Genomic DNA, 13825 nt, shown 5'->3' with positions numbered 1-13825 from the left:
TTTTTGGTGATTTCAGTTTTCACTGTGAAAATACAATGAAGACTGAGGTGACCCAACTTTTGTCAGACATGGAAATGTCTTACTTATAAGACAGATCACCCTGAGACCTTTTTACAAACTCCTTTTCACTACCTCTCAAATGGTCTGACAACTACCTGGTCAAGTTACTGATCCCAAAAGACAATGAGTCTGTTAAACTTACTGGAGTGGCTGGCAGTGTAAAGGATGATGGAAATTAGTCTCAATTGATTCCTCTTCCAAAGTTTTTAAACCCTTAGAGATCACAGAGAGTAATGATATAAACATGGCTCTGGCAATTATGACAGCTCCTTCATGCGGGTGTTTGATAAGATTGCCCCAGTTAAGCAAGTACCAACCATCTCAAGTACAAGTAAAGCTCCCTGGTAAACAGCTGAATTAAGAATTGAAAAGTTAGGTGAAAACGGCTTGAACTGAGATGGTGCCAGACCAAGGTTCTCATTATGAGTTTGGCGGGCGGCGGAGCCCGCCCGCTAAACTCATCCGCCATCAGGCTGCCTGTGCGGCCAGAACGCCACTAGCCCTATTAGGAGGTCACCGCAGTGCTGGTGGGCGAAAACATCGTTTCCGCTGCTTGCCTTGCGATGAACAGGGCCTTACATTGACGCCGGCTCGTAATCGATCCAGGGCCAATGTGGCGGTGCGGCAGGTGAAGCAGCAACCGTCGCACTTCCCACTGCCCATTATTCAGCCAGTGGAAAGCGCAACGGGGCTCTCCATGGGGGCCCCCGCACTGCCCATGCCAAGTGCATGGACAATTCAGGGGCCCCCATGGGGCCCCCAGCACCTCCGTTCTGACAGCTTGTACATGGCGAGGCTACCACCATTCAGAGGCTGGCGGAAAGGGGACTCAAAATCTCCAGCGCTGCCTTGGCAGATTACAACCGCCGAGACCACCAGGCTGTCGACTGGTGGCAAGCTGGTGGTGCCGGCTGTCTGGGTCGTAATGAGGCCCTAAATCTTCTTCAGGTAAAGAAGCTTATAAATCAATGCTCAACTGCTACTAGAAAAATAATAAACTAGCCCGAAAAAAAATGTAACAAATTAAATTAACCGAGCAAGCAATTCAGAGAAACAAATTTTTAAAGCTCTTAATGAATTTGCTAACCCTCACGCTTGCAATCGGGCCATCCCTGCATCACAAGACTTGCATGATTCATTGGTTAAGTTTTTCAACAAGAAAATCAACACAATCTATAAGAGCTTTCCTACTAATCATGGGCAGCTAGAGGAGGTAGTTGATTTTAACTTGACACCTCCGAATGGCATCTTCTTCTTAGAGAGGATCGGACCATGCCCCTTGAGCAAACACTAGGGCTGCTTTCTCACACCAAATCAGACTCTCTGCAAGATTTATGCCCTCCTAGTACTACTGCCTGCCCAATCAAGCTCTATTGCATTGGCTGTCATGGTCCTTTTTAACTTTTCCTTGGACTCAGCAAAAATTACATCAGCCTGGAAATTCACACTGGTTTCTCCAATTTTAAGAACACCAAACGCTGACCCGGAAAACCTCTCCAACTACCTTCCCATCTCACTGTTTTTTCTTTTAGAAAAACAACTCTAAAAAGCCATATAAATAAACAGGTAGCCTCTTTTCTAGAACAGCATCAGATCCTGGATCCTTCAAAATTAGGATTCAGAGCATTGCACAGTACCGAGACCACACTGGTTGCAGTCACAGATACCATCAGAGTGTCCCTAGACACTGGTATTGCAGTGTTGCTGGACCTTTGGGCATCTATGGCAAAGCGCTTTATTAGCTCTTGCATTCCTTTACATCGCATACAATGCCTGTTAATAGAGGGGTCCTGCAGGGCTCTTCTTTGAGTCCCAGATTGTTCAATATCCATGTGCAAAGTGTCAAACCATGCAGGTTTGAGATTATATCCAACGCTGATGACACCCAACTAGACATCTCTTTTGGGCACCACTCTGACAAGGAGAAATCAAAATTTTCGGACCACATGAGGAACATTGTGAACTAGATGACAAGCAATTGTCTTCAATTAAAAGGCAGCGAGACTTAGATACTCTTATTCGAAAAGGCTCAGAAGATGTGGTCCTCTGACTGGTGGCCTGCTGAACTAGCACCTCCGAGGCAGATAGTATAAAACCTCAGCATAAAAATAGACCAGACATTATCAATGAAGGAGCAGGTTCTTCCTACTTTTGACTAATGCTTTGCTAGTATGCGCCTGTTAGGGAAAAAATGTCCTTGGCTTCTGTCACCCTCTAGGAAAACACTTGCCCAGGCCTTGATTATGAGTTGCCTGGACTATGGAACGTGCTGCTGGTTGCAGTTAATGATGCGCTGATGTCCAAACTACAGATTGTGCAGAACACAACCCCCGACTGATCTGCAATCATTCCTCAGGCTGTCCTTCAGCACTCATTTTGAGTGCCTTCCATTGGTTACTAGTGAGGACGCGCACTATCTTCAAGGTTTGCTGTCTTGCTCGCAGGACCCTAACTAGCAAAGCTCCAGTCTATCTACATAGTAGGCTCTCCTATTATTGCCCCCTAAGACTGCTTAGATGTACAAATAAAGCTTTGTTATGGATTTTCGAACTTGCACCTCAAGATTTGATGGAAGATCTTCCTCGGACCTTGCCCCTTTCCATTGGAACATACGTCATCTGCAAATTCACTCATGTTGGAAGCTGTGCAAGTGTAAAAGACTTCTGAAGGCATGGATGTTTTAATGTATTTCTGTAGGGGTGAGTTAGTGAAGCGCTGAGATACACCTCCGGGTGCGAGATGGCGTACTATAACAAGTGGTAGTAGCATATCGTAACACATCAATGTTACAGAGTTTGTCAAGGAACTGGATATGAACTGGAAGCAAATATTACTGGTACAAATCCTATGTGAGATAGCATACACTCACCTCTGCATTGACCATAGTGCAAAGGTTGTGCATCACACCAGGCAGATATTTTAGTGCACCAGAGCAGGCCACATAAAATAGATGTATGCGTTTCCACTGAAACCTTTCGAGAAAGGCGGGTGTCATCTAACATAAAGGTTTCCCTCTCTCATTGTAGTGCAGCAAGTAAGTCCGTCCAAATTCAAGAACCCAACAAGTGCTTGTAATTTTCTCAATGTATCTGTAGGCTGTAAGGTGGTTCTTGTAGGAAATGCTGTATAATTTATATCCCAAAAAGTTTACATTAAGGAACTCTATCTTCAATTTGTAAAAGTTTATTTTATAGCCATATCAGGCTGGATAGTCGTAATCTGCCGCGCTTTCTAGATACCTATCTAAGACACTATCATTAAACATATCATCAATGTCTAATGGCATGTCAGGATTGTCCTGTCGGTTTCCCATTTTTCCTGCTACAAATAACCTTTGTGGTAATCTCGTATATGCGTACTGGATACCACTGACTGTAAAGGCTGTTAATTTCTGTGGATAAAGAAACCATAAAAAATGACGAAAGACATTATGTATGTCTTCCTAAATTCGCATCAGTCTCGTACTGTGAGCTTTTTGCACCATGTGTGAGAGTTCAAACTTCTACAGTCCTGTAAAATTTCATATGAACGGTCAGTCTCAATCACCGGGAAAAGAGTAGTGATACTTGTCCAGTAGCAAGACAACATAACTCCCTGATAGTGTAATGGTGCTTTTCGACCGTGTTTGGCCTCTGGTTTCAATGAATTTGGGGCCTGTACCTGTAGTTAATTCACAGGGGGAATCAGATGTGGCACAGATTACTTATCTCACCTTGTACGTATATGTCTCTGAGTTCTTCAGGCATTCAAAAGAATGACGTTCCAATTTCTATTTTCTCCCCACAAGATGTGGTCCTTATATAGGGTGGAATCTAATCATCCTCAACAGGGACTATGCCATAAACATAACACTAAATCTGACAAAATGGGACCCTCTATCTCTATTTCTACATTATTAACTCTATCATGGACATTTACATGCTCATCTGGTGTTTCTATCTGAATGTATTCATCAGCAGGACTGCTCCCAAAGTGGCTGGTGTGTAACATCTGCGGCGCTGTCTAAGAGAGCTGCTGCTCACATCCCATACAACAGAATAATTTCATTTTCTCAGGCATGTTCATTATTTTTTGATAAACCAACCATGATCTTCATATAGTGAGCATTTGAATCTGTTTAAACCTTTTTCCTTTTTTGGCCTTGTATTAGGAATACCGAGATTGCCCTTTTTCAGCTTTCTGATGGGTATAATTGTTTCTTCTATGATACTCTATTTTGGAAAGGAAAATCTTTTGCTTCATACTCCACCAGAAATTTGCCTTCTTTTGCTGAACCCACTTTTGCTGGCCATAGGACTCTGAGCACTTTACTCCTGCTACCCAGTGGTAAAGTGCTTGTTCTCCACCGTTTAAACATGGTAACATTGCCATATACCTAATTGGCACATTCAATTTACTTGTAAGTCTCCAGTATATGCTAATGCATGTAACCAGGGCCTATAAATGTAATAATGCTACTAGCGGGCTGCAGAATTCATTGTGCCACCCATTAAATTAGCATGGTAAAACATGTCTCAGGCTTGCCATTGCATCGTAGATAAATTCAACAACCACGTGTGCCTCATGTGATTCAATTTACCATAATAATTTATCCCAATCAAGACAATCTCATGGTCATGTGAACACAAGGATACATTTACTTCATTACATATTTTAAGAAACCGGCTGACAATAATTTGCTGTTATCATACACATCAATTGATTATATCTGTAAAAATTGAGCATATATTTACAGAGATCGGTGCAAGGAAAAATTACTGCAAAAGGTGAGTACCATCACCAGAATCTTACCAAACTGTCATTGCCAATTCATTAAGCCAGTTTCATTTAACATGCTAAAACTGCATGATCAATATACACATAAACAAATGTGCCACATTGAGCTCTTCCTGTTAAATTACAGAGAGCGTAAAATGGTCTGGGTCACAAGTCCTTGGGAAGCCTCTATCAATGAATGAGTTCCCTTTGCTGCAGGTCCCTCTCATGTTCCTCAAGCTGAGTACCCCTAAGAGACCTATGTCACTGCGATTCAACCCCTATCCTTTAGGGGGTCTCCTCTGGACTGGGAACTGCAGTCTATGTGTGAAAATAATTGTACAATAAAGTCTACTAGCCTCAATAATATGAGCCACCCTACGGAATTATGGAATACAAAATCCATAGTGCACAATCACATCTTGAAAGAAAGTGAAAAATGGTGTCTGGAATGAAAAAGGAGTGTTTGTAAGTAATGCATCTGATTTTCAAAAGAGAGGCTTGAAACAGACACTGGCCTCCATTCGGAAAGTGCATTCATACGTTTCCCCATAACAGAGCTTCATTGGCCTCCCAACAGACATAAGCTGTTGAGAAAAATGTTAAAAACTGAAAGATGAATTTCATCAAACAATATTTTTTCAGCTACTAGCATATACATTATTTTCAATGTATGCTTACGAACAGTTGCCATCATCAGCCTTCACTCTTGTTCTTTTCCTCAGAGTTTTCGGACAGTATCTTACATGGCTGCCATCTGGCTGATCAGATTCAATGGGCTCACTGCCCTGTGTCACGGTGTTTATTCCTGTTACTTGGGAAATGTAGCACAGTGCGATTCTTGGACTCCCAATCACATCCAATGGAATCAAAGTCACGCATCATGGCATTCTGTTTCGGGGAAATGTAGTTCTCTTTTCAGATTGTGATGCTGCTTGGATATGAAGCTCTAAACAGCCATTTCTACTTGGCTAAACAAGTCTTTTGTCCGGCCTAAACCTTCCTTTTTAATACTTATATGTCACAGCTAAGACATCCCTAAATGTCAAAAGGGTAAGATGCATGGTGTTTAAAAAGTAGGACGTGTATATTTAATGTGCTATATGTCTTGGCAGCAAAAATACTCCAAAGTCATTTTTCACTGTGGCAAGGCTGACTATTCCATAGGAGAACAATGATTACACTATAATAATTGATACTGCTTAATTTCCGTTTGGGAACAGCTAGAAAAATGACTTATTTTAGTAGTAATCTAAAATCTAACTCAATGGTCAAGCCAGATCTTACATTACTATTTTAGACATGACACTTTTAGAAGGTTGTCATTTTCCTCCCTAGACCAAAAAACGCTTTCTGTCAGTGCCTAGTGTCACAGGACTGTTGAAATTGGTTTTTTGGTTGAAGGGGGAGTAAACCCTACTCTTGCAACAACCACAATCATTGGCAAGGTGAACCGAAAAAGTCACTAAATTAACCTGTACTTAATTCCATGGTAGCTTGGCACAAAAGCAGTCAGGCTCAACCTAGAGGCACTGCCTTATATTTTACCTATTGGGGTTTTGTGATTTTGGTCTTGGTCTAATTTTATTTATTAAAATGCATTCTATTGTTTCCAAATTGGTTTGGGATTGTTCTTGTGTTGAGTTTTCACTTTGTTTCTGTTTGAGTGCAGTACAGATACTTTACGCAGATTGTTAGTCCCAGGCTTATTCAGTGACTTTAGCAGTTCACCATGACAAGGGTTGTAAATATTATTTGAGGGGGGTTCCCTCAAATAATATTCCAATTTCCTACACTCCAATGATAGCTCCTTTCATTTATTCTAGGCCTATACTAGGCATAAAATATCTCCAGGTTCCTATTAAGAACACACTGAATGGCTGTGAGTACACTGATACCAATCAGAGGTTTTTAGTTTTTGAGGTCTTTCAAATTATAACCGCTCACTCTGGATCCCTACAGTGGTAGATGTCCAGGTTTTGATTTTGGTTTAATCTTTTATTTTTCAAGTTTGGAGCTTTTTCTCTCTATGTGTCCTCTACCTCTCCTTAGGGCTGAGTTGTTGTTTTGAAAGATGAGTACCCAAGGTCTCTCGACCTATGGATCAGTGAGGTTCCAAAAGTAATTCTAGATCGTTCACCCTCATTTATCAGAACAGTAGCATGAGCTAGCATATGGCCAGATGCCAGATCAGCTCCATGTTCATTTTGTATTTGTTTCAGAATATCTGCTAACACCACTATGGAGGATGTACCATATATAGTGGGTATATATACTCCTAAACATACTCTCTTAGGTAATACACTCTTCTATAGGTCATACCATGCCCGGTGGAAGACACAAAGATGATATTTTGTGCTTGTCTTCAGGTGCTGAGTGAGGATAAGCCAATTGATTAGCTTTACAGGCAATCCAGAATGAAATGCTATCTCGTTGAGTGGGAATTTTGCACATTAAATTGAGAAATGACTGTGTAAGAGACCCATTAGTGATTTCAGGAATTCCAACAATATCCCTTACTGTCTGCACATTACAATATCTAAGCTGTCCGTGTACAGTCACTAATTCTAACAATTGCTGTCATATTCGATCTACAGTCAAACTGAGTGTAAGGGTACTGCATATAACACACTGATACAGTCCATTTATTCCCTATAAAGTCATAATGCAAGTTCTTGCTACATTATGGGAATCTCCTGGTGATAATGTGGTATGTATTGTGCAGGTATTGGTGCTGGCTTGCATGTGGAGTCCAGAGTCCAGTAGCAGCCTCAACTGGTTGAAATTGTACCTGAGTAAAATATTTCAAAAGGCTAAGATGGGCTCACTGTGATTAGCTCATTCCCTGTGAAGCTAAATCTTTGTGAAGTCAAACTTTGTGTCAGTGATCCTCTAATACTTGCCCTTACTTATACACGCCCAGCTGCCACTTATTACACATTCAGATTGCAATCTGATAATCAATCGAGAGACAGGGAATCCTTTTAATAGTCAAGCCTAAAAAACCTGCAGCCCGGTAGGGGATTCCTAACTGACCTGAGGGATGAAGTAGTAAAATTACAGAGATGCCTCCATCTTAGTAACTTTTGGTAATTTACTTGTGTGTGTAGTCACTGGAGGTACTCAATATCCTATTCCTGCAGTAAGGATCCTGAAATGTTTTCACAAGGTGTCTTGTGAACATAGCCAGGTAAAGCCCTCTTATCCCCTAGACAAGCCCAACTATGTATCAACTCACCACCTTGAGCAGAAGGACCAGACAGGCTATTGCTCATGCATCTCCCTCAACTTACCTAAAGTCAACATGTATTGTGTAAGTAATCAGATCCTACCACAGAATGCTGCACACATCAAATAACTGTCTTACTGAGTGGCTGGTAACCTTTCTCCCAAAAGGTGCACATAAACAAGAAACCCACACTATTATTTGTGATTGCTTGATTAGAATATTATAGCCCAGATTTGCAGCAGAATATATATAAAAGCATAATTGAATTATAATAATTGTGTTGCTTGTTATGAAGACTCAAAAAGTAAACACTATTAAAAGAGGCAATAAAACACATGCAATACTTGAGATAATCACTTCTTTTAGTGTTTCCTAACCCTACATTAGCACCAACATCTTGCAATAAATAAGAATTTTGTAGGTGCCACCTCTGTGTATCTGAACATTATTATGTGTTTTTCAAGCCTGCTGCTCCATCCTTTAAAGCTCTGCTAGTATTTGTTTCTCTTATTCTGTGTCCCCAAAGAGTTGAGATAGGGCACAGCATTGATGCAGACTGCTTGTCATATCTGTGCTCCACTGGAACATCCAATGTAGCTCTCTCCCCAGAAGAGTTGTGCACATGTTTTATATACTGCTTTATCTCTTTGTTCATGATGTAAGGAAGAATCAAAACCCTGAGAATTTACTTGCATATTCCCTCAAAAATAATCTTGCTTATGCCTACTATTATATTCATGAATATTTGAATATATAAGATGTGATATAGAAGCACAGTATCAAAACTTATAATAAAAACAGTTTTACCATAATGAATACAAATGTATAAGCAATAAAGTTAAGAAAATATGCATTATAAAGTTAAGCAAACAGGCCATAAATAAGACCACAATACTTATACCTAGAAAAATACTTCAGCACTCATTTATCTGAGAGTGATCATATAAGCGATGCGCTCACCAAAGCCACGAACCATGCTAGTGGGCTAAGCTTGTTTTACAATGTTCATGGCCATAGCGACTTTTTTCTCCTTCAGCTGTATCATTTAGAAATTTCTCCCTGCTTCCTCTGTGCCTTAGAGGTTGAAAGTATTGCTAGTTGGTCTTTCTTGGCCTCTGCCTTTAGGAATGGGTCTGGTGAGTACATTTATTCTGGGCCTAGCAGCTATTCTGCTGGGGGGATTTCGGTTGAAATATTCCAATGATAACTCTCTATGGAGACTACAGTGGAAAGAGGTCTTCTTTGAGCAGATGCATGACAGAACCTTTAGGAGATACTTTCACTCTGCTTAAGCCTACTTTAAAATCAACTTGGGGTAACTGGCATCTATGTCAGTGTTGGAATTTAAGCTTTTCCTTAAAAACCCTAGCCCTGTATTGTGCCTGGGACGACACTTGGTGGGCCGCCACACTTGGACAACCCCGACCCTGACTTACCATGCCCACAACTTCGGCCACATCATTAACAGCAAACTCACTTTCAAATGTCAGATTAACGCAGTGGTCTTGCCTGGTTTCACATGTTCCGCATGCTGCGAAAAACTTTCAGATGGATTCCCAGAGATGCCAGTAAAACGGTAACCCAAGCTCTCGTCACAAGCAACCTGGACTATGGAAACACCCTATGCACTGGAACCTCCACCCAGCCCTGCCACACCTCCTAACCATTCAGTATGCCACAGCGAGACTCGCCCTGGAGCTTCCCAGGTTGACAGCATCACCCCCCATCTCAGAATTCTGCACTAGCTGACCATGCCCAAGAGTTGCAAATTCAAGGTTCTCAATCTTGAATACACAGCACTCCACAACATCGGACACAATCTCCGTAACCACAGACTCCCCTTCCACCCACCCCCCAGGGAACTCTGTTCTACCTTCCTCACCCTCAAACAAGTCCCACGGTGGTCGCTCCTTCTCTCAACTCACCACCAAGGTCTTAGACAACCTCCCCCTCCACCTGCATGCCACACGTCTCTCCCCGAATTCAGGAGAGAGCTCAAGACTTGGCTCTTCGATGAGAGGCGACCAGTTCTCAGCGACATCCCTCAGCATCTGGATACTCCTGGGGTAATAAGCTGCGCTTTACAAATACTGTTTGATTGGTTGATTGATTGATTGATTGATTGAGTCTGGAATTCGAAAAGGTTTCCTCTACTAAATCCTAGAACTACGTGAATATGTGCCTCTTGTAGTATTAAGAGAAGGCAGTCCTACTTGTGTTGAAATATTGCTCATACTGTGCACGATTAATTCCTCAAATGAGACCGCAAATACTACATTTAAGAAATATAACCAGAGCTTGGGAGGGAATTAAGATCAATTATCGATTTTTTAATTTATGTTCACATGGAATCCAGGACTTTGATCATGTTGCTTTTGTGTATCCTGCATTGCGTAAGCCCCGAATTAGATTTTTGAAGCCGCAGTTTATACATAACAGTACTTTTACTGTTGATTATGCATGTGCACTTCTGTGCAATCCTGATAATGAAATGATGTGTGTTAATATATTTACATATTATTAATTTTAAAAAAATTGTATTAATCCTGTGCTAGCTAGTTCTTAGGTATTGATCGTCATTTATACGAACAGAAACAATCCTTCAAAAGACATTTAGGGCCTGATTACGACCATGGCGGATGGGATACTCCATCACAAACGTGACAAGTATCCCGTCCGCCATATTACAAGTTCCAATTTATGCTATGGAACTTGTAAAATGGCGGGCGGGTATTCGTCATGTTTGTGACAGAGTATCCCATCTGCCAATGTCGTCATCAGGCCCTTAATACCATTTTTGGGGGGTGTAAGGAGGTATGGGAACTATAATATTCTTTTTTCCGTTATTATATGTCCCTAAAAGAAGAGATATCAATGCTTAGGAAATGCTGTAACCCAGATGGAATTCATTATAACATTAGGTTAATAAGCAACGAAATAAGTATGAGATGTTTGTCCTATTAAAAGTTTAATCAAATGTTGTCATCCCTAAAATATGAGGCAAAATATACAACACGACTTCCATGTAACCAAGCTTGCCTTGGCCTGGTCCAAAGTGCCAAAACCCCTCTTGCCTTCGGTTGTGCATAGGAAGCTTTGGGCTTAGGCCATACACCATCCTCTGTGCCACAGAACTAGACATGCATTGGCCAGCAACCATGTGCAATGGTCTCTAGGCACCAGTCCCCATACAACCTAATGGGACTTTGGCCATGCAGTACAGCATCTGGGAAAAGCGTGCCAGCCATCCTTCAACTGTGCTCACTGCGCGCAATCATGCATAGTTGCATTGTACTCTTTTTTATTCAATTTTTTCAGAATTTGTCAAAAGAATCTTTGGATGAATTCGTAGGTATGCATACATATTTAAGAGACAGGAAACCCTGAATTTGAATCTGTGAAGTCTGCAAGTAAATCAGGACTTTTGTATTTTGAGGGACAGTAACTGCATTCCCATGGACAACCCCAAGTCCTTCCTGTTACCTTAGCTCTCAGTTTAATTAGGATGCAGGCCACAGTGCCTGGCAAATGTATAATGTTCACTGCATCTAACAAGTTCAGTTGCTGCCAGCCCATCAGATTGCCCTGAGCCTCATATCCTCTGAGGATCCTTGGAATCCTGCATTGGCTGTAGGGAAAATATTCACTCTCCCAATGGGATTTGTTTATTTTTCAGATGTATTGTCCTTCAGGCATCTGATGATCCAGGTCCACAAATAATTCGAGAATAAATTGTCAAGATGCATAAGAACATTCCATCTGATTAATCCCTTGAAGCCCACCTGGCATTTTTGTTTAACATGTATACCTCGAATACTACTCCCTCTCATAACTACCCCCTGCCCAGATGTCTACAAAACCAGAGATGCAAAGTGTTGCTAGAGATTTGCACAAAGTGCACCAAAGGTGTAAGCAATGTGTGTCTAGCACGATTTGTCATCTTAACATCACCTTCTGGCTGCCCAGAAGATCTGTGGGGAATTCACCTAGGCTTGATTTTTGTTATAGTCAGTTTAACACGATATTTCAATAGTCTTGTTCATTCTCCAGCGCGTCCTTAGAACTGAGGCTGAGGTCCCATTCTTGGCTCAAGTGGACAGATGCAAAGTCTGAAAGGGAGAATTCTGTCACATCAGAGTTAGATATATGGAGGAGGTTAGTGAATGTGACGTGAGAAAGTGACCTATGTTGTGTTTGTGCGCACTAGATAAGAATGTATATTCCTTGTCAGTATGGTGCGTGAGGCCATATGTCTAAGAGGCGGGATCTTCCTGCACATCTCTCATCATTGCTCTTTCAGCATTATATGGGGTATCCATTAGTCTTGTGTTGTCCAAAATTGGATCTCGGGCCAGGTCCCAATCTCCTCCCCCAACCATTTGTGTCGATCCAAGGATTCTTGTCAGTCAAGAAAGAAAATGTGTTTTTCTAGATTTGTGTGCTCAGATTGAAACTACTATCATGCTATTATTGCCTATGGACAGTTTGGCAGACACATATCTTCCTTCAGTGTCTGACAACGTCTTGATGACTGATCAGGCTACACTTTCTTCACTAGCTGGACTTTGTAGCGCTATCAAGGTAGCATTTAGCTCGTTTCTCGTCTGAGTGAGGTGGCTGCTATAAATCATCCTTTCTATCCAGTCACTTTTAGGTTTTTCAGATTCTATTTTTTGACAGGAGTGTTTCTTACAAAAGTGTGATATATTTGTTTGGATGCCAAGCATGACAGTATTGGTTTTTTTTTTTTTTACAAAGCTGGATAGTCCTTCCATGTTAAGTGAGATGATTGTTAGGGGAGTTGGTGCCATTGTGAATTAAAGTGGTGTCCTGTGTCATGTGTTCTTTAGGTTACCTATTAAGGCTGTATCACTTGCTCCAAGTTAGAAAGACTATATTCCAGTATAGTAGGATGGCTGCTAGAAGTGTGGTGTTGTGTGTGGATCTTTTAATGCTATTCTTCAGCTAAGGGGCGAAGGGGAAAAGGGGGTAGAGATTACAGTGGAAAGGGAGAATTTGACGCTATATCTACTTGGGTGTTAGGCAGGGCTACTGGAATTATGCGATTCGCAGCTACATGTATTTTCACACAATTGTGGATTTGCCACATTTGCCACATAATTCATAATCTGCTACCTAATATGCAGATTTTAACAAAAAATGTTCCTGGCTCAAACGGATTAAAAGTTACTGAAAATACAGAACAGTGGGTTTGCGTGCAATGGAAGGCCATCTGCAAAGGTTACCCAGACCTTTTTCCATTTCTTTTTCCAGCACTTGGTTGTTAAACTGGTACTAATGAGGGAAATTCTTTTCCCAGGCAGTATTTCCATGAAGCCACAACTGCAAAATAATTAAGTAAAAGCATAAAATATGTACCACATTATGCCACATAATTTGTGCTTTTTTTGTGAAGCATAATTTAGTCAACCCTGCCGCATAATTTGGTGCTTTCCTGCAGCATGATTCTAGGGTCCCTGGTTTTAGGATATAAAGACGTCGAATGTGAAACTTGGTTCTATTATCTAGTGAAAGAGAGGATATGTGCTGTGGGAAGTTGTTCAGTTCTCAAACTGTCCTGTACATGGATTTATATCATGTTTGTATCTCTGTTTTATTAGTTTCTTGTTTTACCTGTTTTTTTGTTCAAGTCACTGGAGGTTGGGCCTTCCTTAGATGTTTTAGTTGGTATGCCCGCAGGTTGTCATATCTGTGCCAATAAATTGTGATGTCTATGGGGCAATTAAGGCAATTCATGATTAAGGGCCTGAGTTAGACTTC

The 13825-nt window shown here is 41.2% G+C and overlaps 1 protein-coding gene across 2 annotated transcripts in view; it reads right to left on the bottom strand.

Annotated features, from left to right (window-relative positions):
* The window catches only part of LOC138303629 (killer cell lectin-like receptor subfamily B member 1B allele A), a 187408-nt gene that overhangs the window by 159201 nt on the left and 14382 nt on the right, over window positions 1-13825 (bottom strand). The window lies entirely within an intron of this gene.

This window comes from Pleurodeles waltl, chromosome 7 (genome assembly GCF_031143425.1).
Source record: "Pleurodeles waltl isolate 20211129_DDA chromosome 7, aPleWal1.hap1.20221129, whole genome shotgun sequence".
Lineage (NCBI taxonomy): Eukaryota > Metazoa > Chordata > Amphibia > Caudata > Salamandridae > Pleurodeles > Pleurodeles waltl.
The sequence above is the reverse complement of the archived record's forward strand: the minus strand, read 5'-3'. Positions and strand labels throughout refer to the sequence as shown.